The 26,946-nt window shown below is 36.9% G+C and overlaps 2 long non-coding RNA genes across 7 annotated transcripts in view; one reads left to right on the plus strand and one right to left on the minus strand.

Annotated features, from left to right (window-relative positions):
- LOC112673616 (uncharacterized) overlaps window positions 1–22,675 on the minus strand; it is a 208,325-nt gene extending 185,650 nt beyond the window's left edge. For all 3 annotated transcript variants that reach the window (XR_003144945.3, XR_004808817.2, XR_004808818.2), the window contains exons 1-3: window positions 22,566–22,675; window positions 18,610–18,681; window positions 14,969–15,055 (exon numbers count right to left, since the gene is read on the minus strand). This is a non-coding gene — a long non-coding RNA (uncharacterized LOC112673616). The remainder of the gene's footprint in view (window positions 1–14,968; window positions 15,056–18,609; window positions 18,682–22,565) is intronic.
- Window positions 1–26,946, plus strand: part of LOC112673615 (uncharacterized) — a 297,501-nt gene that overhangs the window by 193,639 nt on the left and 76,916 nt on the right. The gene's annotated exons all lie outside the window — the stretch shown is intronic.

Here is a 26,946-nt window from a genome sequence, read left to right on the forward strand (position 1 = left end):
CATGTCTATTTCAAAATACTAAAACAGTAAATCTAATACATTTCTATTGAATGGAATTATTAATGGAAAAAAGGTAATTCTAGGAATATAACAACTAAGGAAGAGCAAAGAACAGTCATAAAACCTACTAGAAATTAAGAAATTTAAAGAACCAATACACCTTTCCAGTACAAAGAACTCAAGTAAGTTGAGGAAAAGGACTCTAAGATGTAAAAATAAGAGAACAACATATGGCAAGAGGAAAAAATAGTGCAAATGGAGACTGATAACTAATGAATAGATACAATGAATTTTTTTTGCAATAAAATGAAGTACTTATACATGCTATAATATGGGTGAGCCTTAAAAACATTATGATAAGTGAAAGAAAACCACATAATGAAGGATTCAATTTATATAAAAAGTCCACAACAGAAATATCTATCTACACAGAGATAGAAGGTAAATAGCTACAAAGGTCCTCTATAGATGGGGTTGGGATGAGGGAAATCAGGCAGGCAGGAATGACCAATAAAGATATTGGGCTTCTTTTCTGAAGTGTTAAACATGTCTAAAATTGGTTGTGGTGATAATTGCCAATTCTGTGAAAATATTAAAAACTGGGATTGAACTGTATACTCTAAATACGTGAATTTCATGGTATGTGAATCATACATCATATCATTTACAAATTAAAAAAAAAAAAGATTTGCAAGACAGCTTGGATCCTTATTTTAAAATATTATGAATGGGGGATCCTTGGGTGGCTCAGCAGTTTAGTGCCTGCCTTCCGCCCAGGGCGTGATCCTGGAGTCCCTGGATCAAGTCTCACATTGGGCTCCCTGCATAGAGCCTGCTTCTCCCTCTGCCTGTGTCTCTGCCTCTCTCTCTCTCTCATGAATAAAAAAAAAAAAAAAAAAAAAAAAAAAAAAACTAAAAATAAATAAATAAATAAAAGATCATGAATGTCAGAAAAGGCCTTTCACTTTAGAAACTGAGAAGAGAGAGGGGTGATATATGCAGATGTGAATTCTAGAAAGATAATTTTGGTAGTAGTGTATCACATGACAGAGAAGTGACATATCAGGACAGATTTAATATAATGAAGCCAAATGGAACCCGGGCTGTGATGGCTGGAGCAGAAAAGTGGGAGTGACATAATGGGCACTAGTAAGTAAAACTGAGAAGTCTTATCAGGTGTGGGAAGTGAGAAAGAGGGAGAGAAAGAGGGGAGAGGCAGAAAGAGAAAGAGAGAGACACACACACACACACAGATTTTTTTTTTGAAGATTTATTTATTTATTTTAGACAGGAGGGAGGGAGGGGCAGAGGGAGAGAGAATCTCAAGCAGACTCCCTGCTGAGCATGGAACCCAGTGCAGGGCTCAATCTCATGACCCTGAGATCATGACCTGAGCCAAAACCCAGAGTCAGAGGCTTAATTGACTGAGTCACCTGGGCACTCCAGTGAGAGATTGATTTAAAGAGTCAAATATGATTGCTAAATGGTAGTTTTAAAGTTCAATGGTATAGACAGATGGTATGAGGGGTGGGAGTGGAAAAATGTAAGAAACTACAGACTCAGCTTTGGATAAACTGAGTTTATCAGTATGGGGGGTGAGAATGAAAAAATATAAGAAGTTGATCAGCTTTAGATAAACTGTAAGTTTTAAACTGGGGGGGGTAGAAAATGAAAGAAATTGATAGTTTTAACTTTGGACAAAAATAAGAATAATATGGATAAATATAAGAATGATTCACCTTTGAATAAATTCAGTTTGGGAAACATTTTGGATAAACTATGTTTGGGATATTATGAATATACCCATGTCAAAATGTCCAAGTGGCTATGGAAACCTGATCCATATAGGTGAAGGAAGGTAAAACAAACAATAAACAAAACAATAAAAACCAACAACAACAAAAAAATCCCCAACCCTAAATGAATATATAGAAAAACTTAAAAGAGGTTGAAGACTTACAGAGCATCTCTCTGTTTGAGGAGTTGTAGATGGGGCCAAAGAGTGTATCTGACAAAGAGAGCTTAAAAGAGAGGAAAATTATAAAATCCAAAGGAAATGAGACTTAAGAAAGAAAGTCATTAGCACAGTTAAGGGAAAAGTTCTCTAAAGCTGCTGGTGAACCTCCTTAAGAGCAAATTCAACAGCAGTCCATAGATAAAGACAGAACTTCAAGGAATAATAGGAAAGAGGATGAAGCATGAGTGTTGTTTGCTCTTTGAAGAACATATATCTCAATAGAAGCACAGAAAGAACAAAGCAAAGGGAATATAACATATAACACAAGAAAGACTATTTAGTAGCAAATTGAGTCAGTACTGGTTTATTCTAGCTGTAGGACCAAAGGAAAACAGGGTTAGGGCTACAATGTTTTCAATCATCTCTGTCTTTTCTCATTTTGCTACCATCAATTTTCATCCATAAATTGTATCCAAACAAAGTGTGCATTTTAATAATGCATCTAAGTTATACATTTTATTATACTGATTAAGACATTTAAGCTACAAAGTATTCAATTATACATTCAAAAATTTTTACTGGCATCTACTGTATGTATGGTAAATGCAGTACTAGCTACTGATGCCATGATGAGCAAATGCTGACATAGACTCTTCATCATATAACTAGCAATCTGATACTGATTATAAGCATTAATCAACTAATTATAAAAATACATGTAAAGTTACTATGTTAGGTGCCACTTCTAGTATTCTAGATTATGGTGAATAATTTTTCTTTATTAAACCTTTATCCAATGTTACAATACTTTATATTTCTTAGTTGTTCATAGCTTTCAGAGAATGATTCTGAACCTCATTGAATTCTCCTATTATTAAGGTACCTCTTAGAAAACTCACATGGTTTATCAAACATCATGTAACTGCAAAGTTTTAAAGCCTGGCCTTGTATCATTTTATCATCTTATCTTCACAAATCTCTGAATATTAAAGAAACACCTGCGTGATCTATATGAGGTCTTCTGGAGGAGTAAAAAGCAGGAAAAATGTGATATATACAGGAAGGAATTTCTCATGTTTTCTTGGCATTGAAATTTTCCTGGAATGTTCTTTGGAAATGCATTATTAAAATGCACACTGCTTATATTTAAACAATGCTTTCAGATCCTTAACCCACGGGTTTTTCTGAAAGAGTTAATTCACAAATCTAAAGAAACAAACAAAAGCCTGAGGCCTTTTTCTCTGGAAAATGTTTTGATAGGCATTTCTAAGTTTTATCAACATGGGAACTGCAGCTCATGGACTTAATGAATTGAGAACATGATAAATACTAAGGAGGTCAGAACATGCAGTGAGTAGCAGATGTTGGATTAGGCTTCAATAACTCATGTCAGTGGTGAAATACAGCTCAGTAGAGATGGGTGTAGGTTGTAGGGACAAAGACATGGTCACAGAGGGAAGCTTATCAACAAAGCCCAGGAAAATACCTGTATAGCTGGCATCACAGTCAAGAAAAGATATTGAATAACGCCCATCAACATCTAGTACTTCCATAATTTCAATGGTGATATCTATGCAGATGACTCTCCATCTTTGTCTCTAGTCATCATCTAGCTCTTGATCTCAAGATGCTCTATCATAAATTCAGCTGGACTCACATTTTCTCTCTCAAGCCTGCTTCTACCCCAAGTTCCTTAAATTAATTCCTAAGTTATTCAAGAGTGAAACCTTAGCTCCTTGACTCCTCTGGATCCTTTGTAGGCCAAATTCTCTCAATCCTATTTCTATCTTAACCCGAAGATTGACAACCTCCTTTCTACAAGCATGACGATTTTCTTGGTTGGGGTCTTACTATCTCTTACCTACATTGATGCGATGGCCTCTTGACTAGTTAGCCTCTCTCTATTATCTTTCCTTTCTAATTCACTTTATCACACATTGTGAATTTAATCTTGATAAAAGGTTATAATTATTCATATGCCTGAACAAAACTCCAAATTACACCCTGCCCGCCTCCCCCCCCCCCCCCCATATAAAATAAAATCTTAACTAGCAGCTTGGGATTCCGTAACATCCAATCTTTGGCCTCAAAGATGTTTCCAAACGTATCCTCTAACCGTTCTCCAGTTCATGTACCCAATTTGCCTATTTGCTATTGCTATGTTAAGTTCTACTTTTTTTCTTGTCAAGGTCCTTTTTAGATGGTTGTCACCTCTGTTTGGAATGTCCTCCATCCAATGAATTACTCTATGCCAAAACCCTACCTATTTTCAATTCTATTTTTATAAAGCCTTCCAAAGCATGGGAATTTAGCCAAGTGACCCTTTCTTTTTCCCAAACTCTCATAGCCCATAATCTCTTTTAAAAAATGATTTTGGTATGTGTCTTAAGTCCCCCCTCCTGAATTTTACTATTCTCAAGGGTACGACTGGTTCTTACCCAATTCAGAAAGATCCACATCACTATTTCAGTGTGTCATGAATGACAGGCCACTGGTATTTCTGAGCAAGTGAATATTTTACAGATTCAAACACCGAGTTCTGTAGGAGCTACACAGCATGCCCAAGGTCACACAGCTGTGAGAGGAGGGCCTCACTTCCAAGTCCCCTGACTTCTCCCTTGTGGCTTTCGCCTTACACCAGCTGCCTTAAGTTGACCCACAGGTTTCAGCACATCCCGTGGGTCTTTCTGTTGTTTTTTTTTTTTTTAACTTTTTAACCAATAAATAAATGTGCCCAGACATTGGTGAAAAACACAAATACATGTACTTTTTCTGTTTCACATAATGATGTTTTCTGCCCTCTAGGATCTCAGTTCCACTGAACACAACACTACTGCTGTGTTTTCCTTGGATGCCAACATGAAATTTAGTTGAACTCCTCCTAACCCCTTGAATCTTGGACTTTGGGCTCTAAGTTGCTTGGGTTTCCCAGTTGCCTCACAAGTACTTTCTGGTTTCAACCCGGTTGGAAATATTGAGACAAGAGTCTCTCTCAGAGTGTAGTGTTTGATCACTTTTACTTTTTTGAGTTGGAGGGAAGCAAAGCCTTTAAAAACAAATAAACAACAGTTAATCAAGCTTTTGATCCTCCTCAAAAGTTTGAACTCCGTTCCAGTTTGAGGCAAAAATTTAGGTCAGCTCTCATTTTATTTATTTGTTTCAAATTTTTCAAGGGAGTCCTTCACCTAGGACGCCCCAGGGCACAAACACAGTAACATACACAAGCACACATACTCACATACAATTACCATGTTATTTTAAAATTCATCCACCTCTCCATAGAAGCACTGCAATTTCCAAACAGCTAACAATAACAATAACAATAACAATAACAACACAGCAACTCCAAAACCAACAGCATTTTATCAGCTCATCTTTCACTGGGACTGGCTCCAGTTGTTTTTGTGGTATGGTTTAAGTGATGATGCTAAAAGTTTCCCCTATCCTCAAATATCCCCCAAAGTCATCCTACCATCTTATGTGAAGCCCCCTCAACATTGGAAATGTATCCCTTTAAATGGAAACACTCATCTAAAAAAATCCTTTAATGTCTTAGGAGGGGTATCTTTAAGCCATTGACACCTCGTTGAGAATTAGTTTATAGGAGATTAGTGAGTGAGTCATGCTTAAGGTCTGGAGGAACTCTCCACAAATTTAGACACTTGCTCACTACCTCCCAAGCCCTTCCTTCTACAAGTCTGTATGTTCTGCACTTACTCAGTTCTGTTTGCTTACCAGGAATGCCAATCCCTGCAAATACCTGGAATTTGTTTAGCAATTTAAAGTTTCACTTAAAAGTTCACTTTTTGCATAAGTACCAGGATGGATTACCTATCATGTGGCAGATCTTTATATTACACTGCTTGTTTACTTTTCTGGTGATTGTGTACAGAGGTGGTATCGTACAGAGGTATGATAAATATATATCGTACATCCTATCTGCCCAATTAATAAAGAGTTCTGTGAGTTCCTCAAGGGTAAAGGCTGTGCCACATGTATCTTTACATATCTAATAGCTAGTAAAAGATGCTGAATGGAGGACCCTTGTTTCTTGGATCTACTCTACTTTGGGCCACAACTAAAGCAGAATAGGGTGAAATTTTGGAGCTATTTATTGAGGTGCCAGTGAAAGAACCAACAGGAAGTAATCGGTATGATGAAGGTCAACATGTAGACTTATCCTGAGTCACATTTGGATATAAATGAGTGAATGAAATCAAAGGATCTGAAAAGATGGATGGGTAGTGATTGAGGCCATAGGAATGCAGAGCGAAAAAGTAACTTATTTCCCCACAGATACAACAAAGACAGAACAAACTATGCAGAAGCAGATAAGTGAGTGGGTGGGAAAGGTCAGAAATTTAATGGCAGATTATATGAAATTTATCATATAAAGGCTGCATGCTATGTTTTTAGAATGCAGTATAATATATGTCTAAGGGCCAAAAGAAGAAAAGTAAAATTTAGGGGATGGCTTCCAAACGGTGGGAAAGGAAGCTGTCAGTAGAGAAATAAATTATTGGTATGCAGTATTAAGGGCTGAACTTGGCTGAACACACACATATTTGTAGTAGTACCACACAACTGTATTAAAGGGTAACAAGGTAATATTTGCCATGGTGATTAATTTGCCCTATTCCAATCTTATTTTGTGTGCATGAGGTAAGGGGGTACCCGGGCTGCCCTATTTAAGAGACTTTAAGGGATCTATAGATTTCCTCTCCAATCCCTCCTCAATAGTAAGGCAAAAGATAATATGATGCTGCATAAAGAAATAAGAATTGAAAGACTTGTACATTGGTGTCTGAGAATGGAGATCCAGTTAACAAGTGGCTGTAATAGATAGTTGATTTTGAATTTTTTTTTTTATTTGACAGAGAAAGAGAATAAGCATAAGCAGGGAGAGTGGGAGAGGGAGAAGCAGGCTCCCCCACTGAGCAGGGAGCCCTATGCAGGGCTCAATTCCAGGACCCTGGGATCATGAACTGAGCTGAAGGCAGACACTTAACCAAGTGAGCCACCCAGGTGCCCCTTAGATAGTTGATTCTCCAATGACATGGGTTTGAACTGCACAGATCTACTTTCACATGGATTTTTTTAAATAAATACAGCACAGCACCATTCATGTATTCTCTCTTATAATTTTCTTAATAACATTCTTTTCTCTAGCTTACTGTATTTTAAAAATATAGCATATAATACATATAGCATACAAAATATGTATTAATCAACTATCTACGTTATTGGTAAGGCTTTTGATCAACAGTAGCCTATGAGTAGTTGAGTTTACGGAGTCAAAAGTTAAAACACTGATTTAAACTGTGTGCTGGTGGGAGTGTGTGTTGGTGATTCTAATCCCCATATTGTTCAAGGGTGAGCTAAATATTACCAAACAGGAGTGTGATGGAGATAGTGCCATACAGAACTATATTGCCATAAAATTTAAGGACTAACAGAGACATTATAGGTCCTTAAGCTGGTTGGTTCTTAAGCTGGTAAGACTCAACCAAGGCTGCATTTCAGAATTTCATAGGGCTCTTTAAGGTAAGATACTATGCTGAAGCCTTGCTCCTAGGGGTTTTGATTTATTTAATATGTTGTGGTACCTGGGGAACAATACTTTTGAAAAGCTTCTCTGGTGATTCTAACGTGCAGTCCTGGTTGGAATTCTATCTCAATTCTTTCTTAATCTGGGTAAGATTAAATCCAAAGATATTAGTGATTTGGCCCTTAGGGCATAGCTAGTGGCAGGGGAAAAAAGAAACCTTTCTCTTTACCACAGAGATTTGGACAGACCACAAGACAGGCCATTTATCTCCTGAAATGTGACTGCTCTCCACCTTGCAAGTTTGTTTTTAAAGTCGCATGGTAAAATAGTAATTAGATACTACTATACACCTATTAAAATGGCCAAAATCCCAAACACTAATACTACCAAATGCTTCCACCTTCTGCTGATGGGAAATCAAAATGATAAAGCCACTTTAAAAGATAATTTAGCAGTTTCTATAAAACTAAACATACTCCGTATAATCCATTCCTTGGTTTACCCAGTTGAGTTGATTATTGATGTCCACACAAAACTCTGCACACAAATGTTTATAGCAACTTTACTTGTAATTGCCAAAACTTGGAAACAACCAAGATGTCCTTCAGTAGATGAACTGATAAACTCTAGTATGTCCAGAAAATGCAATATTATTCATCACTAAAAAAAATGAGCTATCAAGCCATGAAAATATATGTGAGATACTTAAATGCATATTAATAAGTGAAATAAGCCACCATGAAAAGGCTACATACTGTACGTTTCCAACAATATGACATTCTGGAATAGGTAAAACTATGAGACAGCAAAAATATTAGCAGCTTCTAAGGACTGAGGGCAAAAGGTGGAGAGGGTTGATTAGGCAAAGCACAGAGAATTTTTAGGGAAGTGAAACCACTCTGTATGATAGTATAGTAATAAATACATTTCCATACATTTGTCCAAGCCTATAGAATGTACAACACTATGAGTGAAACCTAGTGTAAACTATGACTTTGGGTGATAATGATATGTGAATGTAGATTCATCAATTGTTACCACTCTGCTGGGAAATGTTGATATCAGGGCAATGTTTGCATATGTGATAGTAGGGGTTTTACAAGGAATCTCTGTATCTTCTTACTTTTTCCATGAACTTTAAATTGATCCAAAAAACAAAGTCTGTTTAAAAAAATCATATGGAAATAGGGGGATCCCTGGGAAGCTCAGCATTTTAGCACCTGCCTTCGGCCCAGGGCATGATCCTGGAGTCCTGGGATTGAGTCCCGTATCAGGCTCCCTGCATGGAGCCTGCTTCTCCCTCTGCCTGTGTCTCTCTGCCTGTGTCTCTGCCTCTCTCTCTGTCTCTCTCTCTGTGTCTCTAATGGATAAATAAAATCTTAAAAAAAAAAAAAAAGGAAATTAAAAGTCACAGTATCCTGAGAGAGCAGCCTATTGGGGTTCTCAAAAATCCACCAGTCTTCTCACTGCTTATCACTTTACACTGCAGAGTCTCTCATGCTCCTTCCATCATGAGACTACTTCCCATATACTAAGTGTGAGAAGTTCCACAACTGCTTAGGACAGGATGAACCTTTTCAGCAACCATTAAAAGAAGCGGCTGTGGAATGATTGCTAAGAACTGACCAGACAGTATTTTTTTCAATATTAAAGCATACCAGAAATATAAGTTACCATTTTCGGATCAAGAGTAATGGTTGCCATAGCTAGACAGACCAAACTTATTATTTATTGCCTGATAGGGAGGGAGGAAGGGATGGAGTTGGGGGAGGGAAGGAAAGTGGGAGGTAGAAAAGACAGAACAGAAACTATATAGAGGAAAACAAATGCAAGCTAAACATGAAATGCTTTTCAAGCTCATCTGGTGCCTAGAGCCAGGCCATCATTTGCATGGACTACTATGTGGATAACCCAATTGCTGTCACATATGAATCATACTCTCTTCTCCAATGACAGCCATATCCAAACTTTGGAAATGCAGCAATAGAAAACACCTAGACTGACTTTCAAAAATATTCCTCATCCAACCCTGGAAACTGAAGATCAGTGGGACCCCCAAGAAATAGTGATGATAAAGCCAACATTAAATAAGCCTCTTTTAGTTAAGGTATTTTAGAGGCAATCAAAGATGGATTTGTCACAAAGACAATGAAGCTTAAATTCAGGGTCCTTCACTTACACAAACCCTTTCAAGGCTCAGCAATGTTCTCTCAAAGTCATATGTACTTTTCTTTTTTAATTTTTAGAGATAGGGTATTTAATTACAATTGATTGTAACTATTTGTTTCCTTTCCAATTTCTTCTTTACCATAATTCCTTTCATGTTGGGTGGCACTGGAGTGCCACAGGGACTTGGGGGGAGGAGTTAAGTGAAAGTTGAGTTGGAGGAAACATCATTTTGGGAATATGAGATACATGCATGTCTTTTCACTGACTTTCAAGCACTGCTGATGTGTGGCTGGAATTCTGATGTAGGAGTCACTTCTAGAACACTGGTATTGGCCCCAAGCTGTAGGGCCAAAGATCATATCCTGACATGAATCTATCCTACGGCTTCCAGTACTAAGTCTATGTGGATGGTGGAGGAGAAATAAGATTTGAAGTGTATGCAGTCAGACGTTGGCCTGTGGAAGACTCTCCCAATATTCAGTTGTATAAAAGTATAAGCAGAGTAAATGTCAGGGGGAAAAATATTGAGATGCATCTGACAGTGAAATAATAAAAATATTATCTTCTCTGTATATTTCTCCATATATTTTATGATGCTGGTGGAATTTACCAACTTTTTAAAAATGAATAAATTTTTGTTATTTATTTTCTTATACAGATTCACTGTAATATAATTTTTTTATTTGGTTTCGATTTTTTTTTGTCCTTTTGGAGAAGGAGATTTTCTTCTAAATATTTAATTTTTCATTGTATAATATTTAAGACATCCAAAATATGTAAAAGGTATATTATGGGACATAAAATAAGGGTTTATTTGTTAATTTGTTTTAAATAATGTGATATGCACATTATAAACATGCATATATGATCACAACATTTGGCCTTTGGTCTTCTCTCTGCCTCTTCAATTTTTGTTTTTGGGGAAGTCAGTTAGTATAGCTTTCAGTTTTTTCATACTATAGGTTTCAGTTTTCCATTCCTACTTCATGGAACATGTTTTTATGGTCAAGTGAAAGAAAGAGGAATATAAAAGAACAACGTAGATTATTTTTTGTGAGCAGGATGGGATTTTTCTTTTAACTGTGGTTGTCTTTTCTTCTTTAACCCTACCAGGAAGGGTTTTACAAAATAGACATTCTGTTCCCAGGCAATAACATTAGCAAGAGACAACAGGTAATCCAATCTTCAGAGTCTGACAGATATACTTTGATTTTCTTGGAGGATTATAAAGACACAGTACTGGCCCCATATGGTAGATTTAGGCACACTGATGCCTTTGGTCATGACCTCACAATATTCCACCAGATGGAGCCAGAGATTGAGGAGATGGCTGTAAAGGAAGAGACAAGAAGACCACTACCCATCTAAGGATGGTTCTATTTGAACTCAAAAACAACTTAGAGTTCACTGTGAGTTCATGTTAACCAAACATACTATGCTTTCTGGTTAGGATAACATTTGCTCCTTCAAGATATTGCAAGGCAGAAACAAAGGTATGCATTATAAGGATAAAACATTGGAAAAACATTTTATAAACTGTAAAATACCCTATAAATATGTTACTATCACTATTGTTAATATTTTGAAAGGTTTTACTTAGTAGCACTATATCTAAACGATAAGCTTAGAAATCAATCCATCATCACTAATTGGGCATGAACCAACAGGACATGAAGATGCAGAGAGAAAAGATAAAACTTATTTTTACAAAACTCACATTCCATGTGGGCTTATACAATGTCTGTGTAACCCAAATAATCAGGGTATGCCAAATGGTTCAGCCTAACCTTATGTTATGATCTCATTTATAGAAACATAGGATATTAGTTAAATGTAATTTAAAAGTACTTGTTCCCCTACAAGATTATTAAAGGGTTTACCTTTTTGCCACCTACAAGAGCACTTCTGAAAGAATCCAGCTAATCTTTTTCTACAATTTTTGTATCTCTCAGCAGCTCTAGTGCTTTTCTTTCTCAACATTTTCTTTGAATTTCCTACATGATACTCTTATTCCAGCAAGAATATGTGTGCTACTCAGGCTGGGATACTCTAGGATAGCTAGAAATTCAGCAGTAACATGAATCTATTATTTAATATGCTTAGAAGGAAATGCACAATATCTTATGGTAAATCTAGTTCTTTACACTTTCTCATGACTTCCACTACCCACAACCCCAAAAAGACATTCAGTAGATAATTTCTGGTGACTAACACTCTCATATTACTGGATATCTAGAAAGGCTGGATTCATATAAGAAAGAACTCTCATAAATACTATCTTAATTATTAATCTGCTTTCATTACTTTTATTGTCATTCTTACTCCAATATCAGAATCAGAAATGCTACCAACTATTTTTGTGTATATGAGATGTTTATTGTAGACAGAATCCAGGTGAGAATTCTGACATGGGAAATGAAACTTTGGAAAAAATTATTGAAGCAAGAGGTTATCAGTAGATGTTCCACCTCTAGACAGAGACTCCCAGGTAACCCTTTGTAACTCCAGAGGCTTCTAGAGTGTTTTAGTGATATTATCTCCTCCAAATTAAACTGTAAACAAAGTCAATGTATGATTCTTTTTTTTTTAATATTTTTTTTTAAAAAATCAAATCTGGAACAGGTAATTTCTAGGTGTCTCATTAAAATCTTTTTCTATGTCCAATGAATAGACAATGATTAAAACAATTGCCCTGGGATCTAGGTGTGACTTTCTTTTTTTGGATTTTATTTATTCACTCATGAGAGACACAGAGAGAGAGAGCGAGGCAGAGACACAGGCAGAGGGAGAAGCAGGCTTCCTGCAGAGAGCCTGAGGCGGGACTTGATCCCAGGATCCAGGGATCACAACCTGAGCCAAAGGTAGACACTCAAACAATGAGCCACTCAGGTGCCTTAGATGTAACTTAATTCAGTTAGAATTACAATGAAAGGAAAATCAAAATATAGAAAAAAAATAAATAAACAAGACCTCATCCAAGCTAAGCTTCTTCAAGGGGTTTGGAAAAATCAACATAGCCAGTAACTTGATTTGAAAGTCACCTCTTTTTTAGGGATATCAGGGTGGCTCAGTTAGTTGGTTAAGCTTCCAACTCGTGATTTTGGCTCAGGTCATCTCAGGACATCTCAGACCCACATTAGGCTCCCTGTCCAGCAGGGAGTCTGCTTGAGATTCTCTCTTTTCCTCTGCCCTCTCCCTCTAGGCTCTCCTCCCACTCCACCCCTCTCTCTTTCAAGTAAATAAATAATTTTTTTTAGAGTCACTTCCTTTTTTTATATTGCACTTTGAATGTCCCATCCTTACTCTAATGATGGCTGGCTAAAGCACTGGCCCCTCCCCTCCAGATTTCTCAATAAGAAAAATTTCAGCATCCTAAACAGAATACTTTCTCATCTGCAATTATCCTTAGGCTCCTGTTACCTAGGGATATGTCTGTCAGTCGTGAGATAATGATTTTAAAAAAGAATATTTTATTTAAAAATCCAGGATAAACCTGGATGGTAGAATGTCTATACTGATCCTTCTGGCTTTCTCTCTAACAATGTGAATTATTTCAGCAACATAACTGGTAAAGCACATTCTTTAGACAACCAAAATCTTCAGTCTGGCTGTGTTATCGGCCTCGGCATTTCAGATAATGTGCTCCACTGCTTTTATAATTGAAAAGTGCCACCCCCACCTTTCCTGTATTTCTTTTATCCCCAGTCCCACTACTTAAATTTCCAAAGTTCAAGATTTAGGAAAAAAACAGTCTCACTGTAGGGAGATTGTTAGGGAATAAACAAGCGGATAAATAAAATGAAGGGGCTTACAACCTATTTTAGGTGACAAAAAAAATTTTTAGAAAATGAACAAGTTATGGTCACTCTTCTAGAAAGAGAGACTCCTTTCTCCTATTTTTCATCTCTCCACACTATTAGAAGGAATTTCTCTTTCCAGGAGGCACAGAAGGTAAACTCTTTTCTTTACCTTTTTTACTAGGATTCTGCTATGGGAGTTGCCAACTCTCCTGTTCAGTTCTTAAATGTCTTCCTCCATTTTATAATATGTCAATGTAGCAAAAGCTGAATGCTCACAAAAGCAAAAACTTGGATTAGATTACAAAGCACCATCTTCTTTTGAATCCCATTGGAAACAATTTGGCATAAATTAAAACAGGCTGGAAATTAGCTCATGATCTAAATTTATTTAAGCTCACTTTCCCAAATATCTGTGTCTAAATCTCTCTATATATGTATATAACCTATACCTGTATATATACATGTATGTGTATATATATAATACACACATATACACATACAAAAACACAAAAACAAAACTTGTTTTTGTGAGGATTTTAAGATGAAATATATATGTAGTATGTATTTTTGTTGGACTTTTAGGAAAAAGGGAATTTATTTATTAGAGAAAAGTCATCTGTGAATTACTCTTCTTAAATTAGTATGTTTGACATTAACTCTTTTGATTGAAACATGCTTTCTTTCACATAATTAGTGGACTCTATGCTTTAGGGTCAATTCAAGTAGCATTTTAAGAGCCTAAAGTTGGGACACCTGAGTGGCTCAACGGTTTGGCACCTGCCTTCCGCCCAGGGTATGATTCTGGAGTCCCGGGATTGAATCCCGCATCAGGTTCCCTGTATGGAGCCTGCTTCTGCCTCTGCCTGTGTCTCTGCCTCTCTCGCTCTCTGTGTCTATCAAGAATAAATAAATAAAATCTTTAAAAAAAAATAATAAAGAGCCCAAAGTAACCCTCTGGAGAGAGGCAATCACTTCCCAGGTCAACAATCACTTGTTTTAAACACTATCAGTTACCAGAAATATGGCCTTACACACGGCCATCATACATGATGTATGAATATATACACACATACATACATATATATATATTTCATTCTAAAATCCTCACAAAACTAAGTTTTCTTCTTTCTTAAAGTTTTCTTTGGATTTGCTTATAATTTTCCAATCCAGAATTATGTAAATAAATTATATCATACGAGGCAATATGTTCAAGGAGTTACTACATTAAGTAAGCAAACGTCATTAAAAAAAAAACTGTAAAAACAAAGTCCCTCATTCAAGGTTCCTTTGAAACATGTTTATCCTTGGGAATTCATTCACTTTTCAAACCTTCCTACCTTTAAACTGCTTCCAAGCTCAAAGAGCCCGGAAGGAATTCATATGCCTGAAGCTATACCACCCTGAGAGGATCTTCTTGAATTTTACAATTGTCAGGTGGGAGATAGGCAAAGGGGGCAGGGTTCAGCGAGAGCTGGAAGGAGACCTGTAGCACACCTGCAGTAGAGAGGAGTTAGGGAGTGGTGCCAATGACTCGGGTCTGGATCAGGCTTTTAAACTCAGGATCTGAAGGCTGTTGCTCATCTAAAAAAAAAAAAAAAAACATATATATATATATAAAATAAAACAAAAAAGCTTTTGGCATCATGTCATTCAGGGAAGGAATGTTAATCCTCTTGTCTGGCCTGAACTGATTCTTGAAACATTATAATCTGTTTGCCTCAATTTCACCTTTAAGTTGACCTGAACAGGATGCCTCTTCACTTCCTGTCCCAGGATGTAGTTCCTCCCCAACTCAACAGACCCATTAGCAGCTGTGTTCCATCCCAGGAACAAATGGCTCATCCAATATTGTTCCCTTGCTCTCTTGCAAATGAAAGTGTAAGCCATAGTTGGCTTAGTGGGTCACATTCATAAATATCTTGTGTTAGCTCTTTACCCTATATGGGTAGACACATATGGAAATGGTAAGCCATTTCCCTCAGAATCTAAACAGTGTTTGGCTCTTCCCAAAAACCTGGTCATCCAGATTTTAATGCATTTGCCATATACTTACATGACATGATACACTTTGTAAGACAAAATCCACCATTCATTCTTTGAGAAGTATTATAAAGCCTACTTTCCAATGAAATCAACAGCATTCTGGTGACAGTAGGCATTATCTCTTTTAGAAACATGGCACCAGGAGTCTCTCAATCTCTTTTTAGACCATAACCAATGACCTCTTGTCATGTTGAGGAAAAATAAAAGCAAACCTTCAGAATTCTCTCTCTCTACCTCCTTGTTTCTCTACAGGAAAGTGAACAAATACCCTGCCTCATATCCCCTAGGAAACATGTCTACAATAAACAGGGATTATATTTATATTAAGTATGTATCTACAATCAGACTTCAATGTGCAAGAAATGCCATTTTAAAATATTTTTCTTTAAAATCAACTAAATCGGGGACACCTAGGTGGCTCAGAAGGTTAAGCATCTGCCTTTAGTTCAGGTCATGATCCCAGGATCCTGGGATCGAGCCTCATGTAGGGCTCCCTATTCAATAGGGAGTCTCTCCCCTCTGCCTGCTCATCCTCTCTTTTTCTAGCTCTCTCTATCAAATAAATAAAACCTTAAAAAAAAAATAAAACCAGGAATGCCTGTGTGGCTCAGTGGTTGAGTGTCTGCCTTCGGCTCAAGGCATGATCCCAGGATCCAGAATTGAGTCCCACATTGGGCTCCCTGCGAGGAACCTGCTTCTCCCTCTGCCTATGTCTCTGCTTCTCTGTGTGTGTGTCTCTCATGAATAAATAAATACATCTTTAAGAAATAAATACATAAAAATAAAGTCAAATCAATTAAACCTTGACCTGACACTTCATCTGGTCCAGCTGGTAGAGAATATATCCTAGTCATTAAAGGAGAGCCCTTCCTTTCACCTAGTGTTACCCAAGAACCCAGAAGGCTTGTGTGCTGTCTGGTAAACAGAAGCCAGGGAATGTCCCTGTCAGTTCATCATAATCAGTAATGAAATCCCTCCCTTGCTAGGCTTGCAAGATTAAATGCAGGGCACCTACTAATTTTGAATTTCAGATAAAAATGAGTAACATCTAGCATAAATATGTGACAAATATTGCACCGATGTACTTAGACTAAAAAGCAATTCAATGTTTACTTGAAATTCAAATTTTATTGAGTGTCCTATATGGACCAAAACTTACAACCCTACTTCTTGTCTGAGTCTGCAAATCCTATTGATAAGCACTGGTTCCAAACTGAAAGCTGTCCGGCCCAAATTCAGGTTTTGCAAATTCTAGGAGGCACAACCCAAGCTTGCATTCCATCCTCTTGGATACAATACAGTAAATTTTTCACTGGTCTTAGCTTCTTTACTGGTCACCTCATACCCATACTTGTCTGGGAGTCAAGCTTAGAATCCAGGTAGTCCAAAGATAACATCTATTTTAATTCTGTCATACCGACCACCTTGGAGACAAAGAAGTACTTGAAATCGGAAGAGAGGAAAGAAAAATAAAAGAGATCACAACGCAAATTAATATCTCAATATAGCTTTCTGACAAATAGCAATTTAAGGAGATGCTCCACTTAATAAATATGACATCTTTCCTTTTTGCTTTTTTCTTTAGATTTACAAAGCACAGATCATAATTCAGTAAAAACTACGACACTTTTGAACAAACCATTGTGGAGTCTCTATACTTTCTAGCTTTATAGGATGGTTCTAAGGACCTGCAGGTGGGTTGAGGCTGACAGGAGTAGGGGTGGGGGAGATTGTTCTTGCCTTGTACTGAGTCAATAACTCTTTCTCTCTATGTGGCCTAGATTTCTCTCAATTTAACATAGAAGGAATAGAATCAAAGTCCATCTGATTTAAATACTTAAACCAGAACAATGCAATGAAATCATGGGTAGTAAGTAGTCTATCTTAGTTATGAAGAACAATTAGATTAGGAGTTGGGAAATCTGGGTAGGACAAGTTGGTGAACTTCTAATCATGTGATCCAGTCATCTAAACCTAAGTACATTCACCAAGCTTATAAAGGTGTAATCGGGTAGTTTAATATAATGGGATCAGACTAAGTAAGAAGCACTCTAAATATTCACCACTCCCTGATGGTAGGAAGACTGTTTTCCTATAGAAAAGCCATGGATGATCTTTACAAGTGTATGAAATAATGCTCCAGAATTTCAAGACTTCAGAAGACCCTCATTTGTCCGTCTTAAATAGTTGTGATTCATCCATGGCTTGCTCTGAGTGCATTTCAATTCTTAAAGGAGAAAGCAGGAAGGAAGCTCATGGTCTTACTGTTTATTGTCCTAATTCTTGCCAAATACTTCACCTAAGAAATCTTCCTTCTTCATGTAAGGCCTGATATGCAGCTATTTCTAAATTAGGAACTTGGTCCACTTTCTTCTGATGAGTAGGAAAAGTACAAGATCACAGGGAAGGATTAGGGATAGAGAGGTATTTCTAGGACCTTGAAACTGCTAGTTAGAAAGCTCAGATTGAGCAAATGCTGGCTTTCTCTCCCCTTCCCATTCCCTACCTATTTTTTAAATTATTTTTCTAAAATAACTATTTATTCTGCATTCCATCAGAGAAACAGGATATCCCAGGGCCAGTGGAAATACATACAAGGCTCCTATAGGTATTTTAAGATGTTGGAATCTAAAGAAACTATGTATTTTTTAATTAGAACGGGTTCAGATGCTTTGACAAGTCTTGAAAGAATAACATATGAGGCATTCCAGGTTTACCCTGCAGTCAAGCTCAGTATTTCCAGCCTTTGAAGTTGCTGATTTACACACATCTGTGATGGGCTCAGCTGGACCCACCACTTACAGACAACTTCAGAGTCACAGGCCCCAGGTCCACTGCCTGTAAAGGCTCTGATAGAACAGTACTGTTCATCTCCATATGCACATTAGAATCACACAGGGAGCTTTCCAAAAATTCCAATTTAGGCTGCATCCCAAATCAATTAAATCACAATCTCTGGGAGTGGCACCCAGACACCATTGTTTTTTAAATTTCCCAGTTGTGAGGTTAAGAATGAGAATAAATGAATTTTAAAGTATCAATGAATTAAGATTCATAGTAGACAGATCTCAAAATGCATTCTGAATGCTTACCTGGGATGAGGCCTGCAGGGGCTTAAAGGGAGAACTCAAATGAGGGAAGACAACCTCCTCAACCTCAGGGACCTAGGCACAAATGAAGCTTCCAGGTGAGGCTGTTGTTTAAGCTTCTAAGAGAGCAATATGCTTTCTATACAAGATGGAGGGAATATAAGGCAAAAAGTTCCTGAAACTCTAAACTTTAAACCCCATTCTATTCTGTATGGCCAGACTACACAACTCCTTAAGTTTCAGTTTTCTCATCTGATTAATAAGAAGGGGAGTTTTTAATCAGTAACTCTCAACCATGACTGAACATTAGAGTCATTTAGGGTATTTTGTTAAGTCCATATGCCCAGGCTGCACCTTGGACCAATTAAGTAAGAATATCTAAAGCAAGAACTTCAGCAGTGATTGACATTTCAAAATAGTCTCCGTGTAGGATTGCCAAACAAAGTGGATAATGCTAAGGTAATTGTGAATTTCAGATAAGCAAGAAATAATATTTTAGAACAAATATGTCCCAAATATTTTATTTGTTTCAAATACTTATGCTAAAATATTATTTGTTGCTTACCTGAAATTCTAATTTAACAGGGTATCCTGTATTTTTGTATGCTAAATCTGGTAACCCTACGCATGTGATTATATTATCACCAGATAATATAATATCTATAATAAACGTCCTATATAGCCAGAATGGCTGGTCTCTCTATTCATGGGCAGGAGCATCAGCTTCACTCAGGAACTTACTAGAAATGTAAATACTTGGGCCCCACCCAACACCTACTGAATCAGAAACATTATTTTAACAAAATCCTCAACCATTTATGTGTACATTAAAAAGCAATGCCTAGATGATCTACCACAAAATTTTCAAGAACCTTCCAGCCATCCTAGCCAAGATCAGAAAATTTAGGAGTTGCTGCATAAATTATAATGTGTCCCCAAGTTTTTAGAAGCTGCAGGAATGATTTTGCTACACTGTCTGCAAGAAAACTAGTTGCTTCTATTTTTCATGCCAACCCTAAGCTAAAATATGCCTACTCTTGTTGAGAGCTATGGTTTTTTTTTTTTTTTTTTTTTTTTTTTTTTTTTTTGAGAGCTATGGGTTTGAGCTCAGACTACACCTCTGCTCACTACTTGAACTGCCCATGCCTGTTTTCCTCTTTACGTAGGCAGAGCCCGGATTTTGACCCAGATATTGCTCTATTTAGAGCACAAAGCTGGGTTGACTTCATCAGCCTGCCAGCAACCCCAAAATGGTGACTCAGATCTGACCTGTCCATGCAAATATAGTCCTCCTGCAGGGCAGGGCCTCCTTACTTTAGCTAGTTAACTGGGCCTTCACTGACATTAAGGACCTCTTGTCTTTCAAACATATATGTATATATATACACATATATATAATTATTATATTATATATTATTAATAATATATTATATATATTCTATCTATATCTATCTATATATTATATCTATCTATCATCTATATATCTATCCTATGTATCTATTTATCTATCTATCCATTCATCATTGTTGGTGCTATTGAAATAAATTATTTTTAACTCTTCCAAATTTAAAGGTACATAGCATTTCAGAATCTCCATAAGACACCTTAAGCCTAAACATTATTACACTCTAAGCCATAACTTATCAAACCCAACATTAGCTGTCCACTCTGATCTCAAGGTAAATCCAATTATAAAAATAAACACCAAGGATTTTGCAATTTTATACTATGCATCATAAGTGCATTTGTCTGAAAGCATGTGACTCCAACATCAATTTTGGTTTTCTTAAATATACCCACCTTGTTTTCCAATTACCAGGGTTTTGATTAAAGCCTAAGTATTCATAATCCCCTCCAACTAATATGAAATTAAATCTTTATGCTTCCAAATCATTTACATTAAACTCAAAAAGGTACTGTTTTGCAAGAGATGTTTGCTGTACAAAACAGTACCTTCTTTCGCCTGCAAGTTTGCTAGGTTAAGGGCACATAAGACTCCAACCTAAAAAACAGCTGTTTAACTTGAAAGTTAGTGCCCTATAAATTCTAAAGCATTCTAAATAAATGAAGATGTTCTTTAGGATTCAAAATCTTTTTTTAATTAAAGCCTCTTTTTTTTTTTAGGATTCAGAATCTTGTATATAGAAACCTCCTTAAAAGTCTTTCCTTTTAGGGATCCCTGGGTGGCGCAGCGGTTTGGCGCCTGCCTTTGGCCCAGGGCGCCATCCTGGAGATCCGGGATCGAATCCCACGTCAGGCTCCCGGTGCATGGAGCCTGCTTCTCCCTCTGCCTGTGTCTCTGCCTCTCTCTCTCACTGTGTGCCTATCATGAATAAATAAAAATTAAAAAAAAAAAAAGTCTTTCCTTTTCTAGTTAAAAAGAGAGAGAGAGACTGTGTGTGTGTTTAAGATAACTGAGGATCTGCTTTAGACTCTGGATCATCTGGCTCTAGGCACTTCCCTTATAAAGACTCCATCAAAGCATTCAATGGCTAAATGCAATTTTTACTTCACTTGTATTTCCAAAGCAGAATAATATGCATACTCTTCTCACTATAGTAACTAACGGCTATAGTATATTTATTAGCATAAATATGCTGAAGTGGCTTCCCAATTAAAAGATAAATTACTAGTGCTATTTTACAGCTAGCAATTTTCTCCTTATGATTGGGACCAAGTAGATGACCTAACTTATATTATTTTTCCCTTTCAATTTAGTATAGTTGACAGTGAACTCAGTTCTTCCTTTCAGATCATGCCTTTGGCTGTGGAGTTCCTGACGGATGTTAGCTGGCTCCAACTTGCCCTCCTTGCTTGTTGAGGTGACAAGACCTCTTTGCCCCATGGGGACTAGAGCCATTCAAGCCAACACCCACACAGGGTGGGACTGATTCTCCCTGGACATAAATCTGCCAGATTGTCATCAGCTAGATCATCCCCCAACAAGGGCAGAGCAGTATAAGCAAGCTGAATCATAGATTACTTCACAGCTTATAGCTAATAAAATAACAGACTAAAAGGTTAATGCGATTATTTTCCTGAGCTTAAGACCATATACTAAGACAATTGGTTGAAAAGTGAAAAAAAAGTATACACAGAAATTCTATATATTCAATAACAGAGTAAAGCTACTCCAAATTATTTGCTAAGAAAATATGAATTTGGTTAATATATTAATATTACTTAAAACAAAATCTTAACAGTAAATTGTACATTTAGAAAACCCACAGTAATTTTATTTCTATGTAGGTGTTTATTATACAAATGTGCAAGATAATATAAAATAGTCAACAATAGTTCTTTTTGATAGTTTCTTAAAGTGAAAACTGAGACATTCTCAAATATCATTCAAATTCTTCACCTCTATTTCTTGAACTTCCATCTCCTTCCTTCCCTTGTTTTTTCCCCCAGAGATCAATGTGGCCAGTTTATATAGAAGTAAGAGTGTCTTGAATGGACACCAGAATATATTAATCAGACTGGATAAGGAATATTGTAGGGTAGGAAACTCAATGTTTTCTCCATGAGAATACCAGACACCAGAGGAACTGAAAACAGGAAATACGGCTGTCATGCCTCAGTGCCTTTGACACTGAAGAAGATGCTTTTAGAAAAGTGTATGACTCCAAACATTTCTCCTATAAAATACAATGACATTTAACTTCCTCTGTATAATCTTGTCCCTAAAGTTGTGTGTGCTTCATTCCAACAAGCTTTAATTAGAAGTCATTCCTTGAAATGTTGAAGACTGTTCCAGTTACTATTGCTAACAAACAAATTAACTCAAAACTTTGTGACTTAAAACATGCTCATAATTGTATGAGTAAGATATTTAGGAAAGCATCTGCTAGGTAGTTCTAGCTTAGGGTCTCACATATGGTTACGGTAGATACCACTTGGAGCTGCGGTTATTTATCTTTAGGCTCAACTGGGTTAAATGTTCAAGAAGATTCTCTCACCTGGCTTGCAGTTGGTTATGATGGTTGACTGAGATTCAGCTGAGGCCACGTATGGCCTCTTCAGCATAGCAATCTCAGGATAGTCAGGGTTCTTATGTGGTTTCCAAAAGAAAGTATCCTAGCTGTAACACCTTTTATGATGTAGCACTAGAAGTCACACACTGTTACTTCTGCCATATTCTATTGGTTAACAGGAAGTCACAGAATAAAGGGAAGAGAATTAGACTTCATCTCTTGATGGGGAAATGGCAAGGTTCTAGAAGAATATGAAGAACATGTGGCAGCAGAGATATTATTGTAGCCATCTTTGGAAAATACTATCTGCCACAGATGCTGATGGGAGTAACTAAAATAGAATGGATTTAAATGGAAATAGATAGATAGATAGATAGATAGATAGATAGATAGATAGATAGATGAGAGAAAGATAGATGAAGACAGATACAGACAGGATTCAGTTAAATGATTTGAATAACTATTGAAGATCTGGAACACCTGGGTGGTTCAGTGGTTGAGCATCTGCCATCGGCTCAGGGCGTGATCCCAGAGTCCTGGGATTGAGTCCCACATCAGGGTCCCTGTGGGGAGCCTGCTTCTCCCTCTGCCTATGTCTTTGTCTCTTTCTGTGTGTCTATCATGAATTTTTTTTAAATGAATAACTATTGAAGATCTGTCTTTAGTGATTCTTCTGGGTTGAGCCTCCACTCAAGATGCATCCCCTTCTGACATCCGTTCAACAAGAAGAGTTGGGCATAAGCAATCAGGTAGAGATTGTTCTAGTTACAGGGTTAATTATAACTATTAGCATCCAAGAAGCAGTTTAGGAAAGGAAAGATGGAGAGCATAGAAGGATGGAGTGAGGGAGAGGAAACAGAGGAAAGGGAAGGGAAGGGATGGGGAAGGGAGAGAAGGGGAAATAACACCTAGAGCCCTCTTTCTGCCATCATCTGGCCTCCCAGAAGTGTCTGTCAGCCTGTCAGCATTACCAGAACAACACCAGGACACAATAACTTATCAGAACAAGAGACTTCTCTCTCTCTTTTTAATGACCCATAGACATGTTATTTGTAAACTATAATCACATGTCACATCTCTGCTATTTATTCCTTTTTTCCATTACTGTGTTATTGAGCCTACTTTTCCCCACTCCTTCACCTAGGTTTACCCACTGAGACTCAACTAAAAATGAAGAACTATAAATAAAGGAATCAATTCATTAATTTTTATCTACAGTCTCCAATATTCTAATATTGATCTCTTTCCAGTTTAGAAGTCATGAAACCTCACTGTCATGCTGGATTTCTAAAAAGAACTTTAGAAATTAATTTATTTATCTCTGAGTGTGTTTTTAAATTTTTTTATGTAAGTTCAATTTCATTAGCATATACTGTATATTATTAATTTCAGAGGTAGAATTTACTGCTTCATCAATTGCTGATTAGTTCAAGTGCCCTCCTCAAAGTGCATCACCTAATTATCCCGCCCTCCTACCCATCTCCTCTCCAGCAACCCTCAGTTTATTTCCTACAGTTGAGTCCCTTATGCTTTACCTCCCTCTCTGTTTTTTTGAAAAAATAAATAAATAATTAGAAGAGTTATTGGAGCAGCTTGGTGACTCTGTCAGTTAAGTGTCTGACTCTTGATTTTGGCTCAGGTCATGATCTCAGAGTCATGAGATCAAGCCTCCTGTCCACATTCAGAAGGGAGTCCACTTTAGAGTCTCTTCTCTCTCTATCTCTCTCTTTCTGCCCCTCACTCTCCACTCTCTCTCTTGCTTGCTCTCTCTCTCTCTAAAATATAAAAAATAAATTGTATGAAAAAAAGAATTATCTCTATGTTGGAAGTCTGAAAATAATTTACTAGCTATATTCTCCTGGCCTGAGGTTTTTTGAAGGATACTTCGCTAGATTTCCTATTTTCTAATTTTTCCATTTATTCAAACTTGTTTTTGAACCATAGACCAACTATTTCTTTTTTTTTTTTTAAGATTTTATTTATTTATTCATGAGAGACACAGAGAGAGAGGCAGAGACACAGGCAGAGGAAGAAGCAGTCTCCATGCAGGGAGCCTGATGTGGGACTTGATCCCGGGTCTCCAGGATCAGGCCCTGGGCTGCAGGCGGCGCTAAACCGCTGTGCCAATGGAGCTGTCCCTAGACCAACTATTTCTATAAAAGTGTTTCTTTCTTTTTTTTTTTTTTTTTGGTCCGTTTATTTATTTAATTAATTAATTTTTTTTAGATTATTTTTTATAAAAGTTTAATATTACCGTAAGTATTGACGAAACTATGATACCCTTAGTATGAAATTAAAGATAATTAGTAAAGATGAAAGTAAAGATAATTAATAGTGTCTTAATGCCAAAATTCATCTTTTGGTGGACTTTCTAATACTCCCCAGAACAACATTTTAAAACATACATATTTGTCTGGCATACATTTTTAATGGGAAGGAACCTGTAAAGTGTATTTTTAACTAGTTATTTGCAAAAATAGACTTTAACCTTGGATTGTCCTTGTTTGTAGTGTGCGTTTCAGGAAAATGAGGGAGGCCAAGCTGAGATGGGTCTGCTGGCCATGGCTTTGGCAGTATGGCACCCAGGACATAGAGTCCCTCTTGATAGGACTGTTGAGCAGACCAACTTTGTTGCAAATATGTAGACAGAAATGGGTTTTAGAGCAGCCACATCTGAAGACCCACAAGTCTGAGTGTTATACAAGGTGCATGTTCTGTTTTTGGCTTTGATTAATGTCTAAAAGAGAGAAATCCAATTGACTCCTGTCCGTGTTAATGGTAATTAATTGCTTGTGGTGTCTGTTCATCAAGTATGAGCGTGGAAACCTGTTAGTTCACTTACCACAGAGGCTGGGCTTAGCAGATGGGAAAAATATTATTTTGGCATGTTTTTAATGGCAGCACAATTTATTTTATCTCACTCTCTTTGGTGTGCATGAAAGGAGACTGCCACCTGTGCTTCGTGGAAGAGTGTCAATGGTTCGGACAGATTAATTTACAGCGTAGTACAGAACCACAAAAGATTGCTAGGGCAGAATTCACCTTTTGGTCCAGCATTGACATGAACTACAATTTAGCTCCATTTCCAAGGCCTGGAAGACTGCATTTGGGTAATTTTATGCCAAGTAGAATATCAGCTGTACTGTCTTTTAATCATGGAAAGTAGAAATTAAAGATACAGATTTGATTCCATACATCTATATACATCTGCATGCAGTATAAATCTGACCCACCTCAGTTGTGGCATTTGTAACTGCCTTTTCAAATGCTGGAAGCACAAGAGACATCTTGAATGATATAAAAACACATTCATATTTTCAGCAGTAATACTTTGACTATAAGGACATCATTTTAAAAAATTGAAAAGCATACCAATATTAGCATTATGATTTATATGCTACTTGCTACTGGAGACTTGGCATAGAATACCAATTATGAAAATGGTATGGTGCTAGATTTCTTCCTGAATTATTCCACATACATTATGCTTTGCAGGGAGCAGGTTTGACTTAAATGTAAATTACCAGGACTTTTTGTTTGCTCTTTCAAAGGGCTGTTTGTTGTATTACCCAGTGCTTTTCTGTTCTCTCATAGTTGAAATAATTAAGATCATTTGCAGTGCCTGGTTTGCTCATTTTGCCTAGTTACTTTGCTGCTATGGTCCGTTATGTCTACAAGGGAACACCATTATTTAATCCGAACATCTGGAATCCATCATGTGTAGTGAAAGACAAGATGTATCCTCAGTTTTAAGCCAACTTCATGATACAACTGATGGATGCAACCAATGTGTATAGGTGAGGAAGATTAATAATTGAGAAATGATTTTGTGATTAGGAGATCACAAGGAGACTTTTGTTTTATTTCATTTTTTTACTTTACTCTATTTTACTCTATTTTATTTTATTTATGGCATAGCAATCAGAATCTGACTAAGGGCAAATGTATTTGAGCCAGAGTCAAAATATTTGAAACAAAGAAAGAACATACATTTCCCAACTCTGTCTGGTCACAAACTTCTCTTTGTTGTAACTCCTTGATTTGGTTCAGCAGGGATACTTTCCTGAAGAGTCCCTGATATTCTTGGGACTAGCTGCAGGGAGTACCTACCAGGGATAATGGGCACTTCTCCCTCATGCCCACATCTCTCCTGTCTGCAAGAAAGTGAAGTTTTGTTGAAATCCAGGTTCATTTTATTTTAATAAAAAATATGTATGAAATCCAAAGCACAGAAACTTCATTTTTAACAATGCAAATCACCCCTATATTTATATGCTTTCTCTGGTCCTTAATTTTTTTTCTTTTTTAATTTTAAGAACATCTGTCCCTACTGCAGCTTCACTCTCATCAGGAAATCCAATTACAA

The sequence above is a fragment of the Canis lupus genome, chromosome 24 (assembly GCF_003254725.2).
Source record: "Canis lupus dingo isolate Sandy chromosome 24, ASM325472v2, whole genome shotgun sequence".
Taxonomy (NCBI): domain Eukaryota; kingdom Metazoa; phylum Chordata; class Mammalia; order Carnivora; family Canidae; genus Canis; species Canis lupus.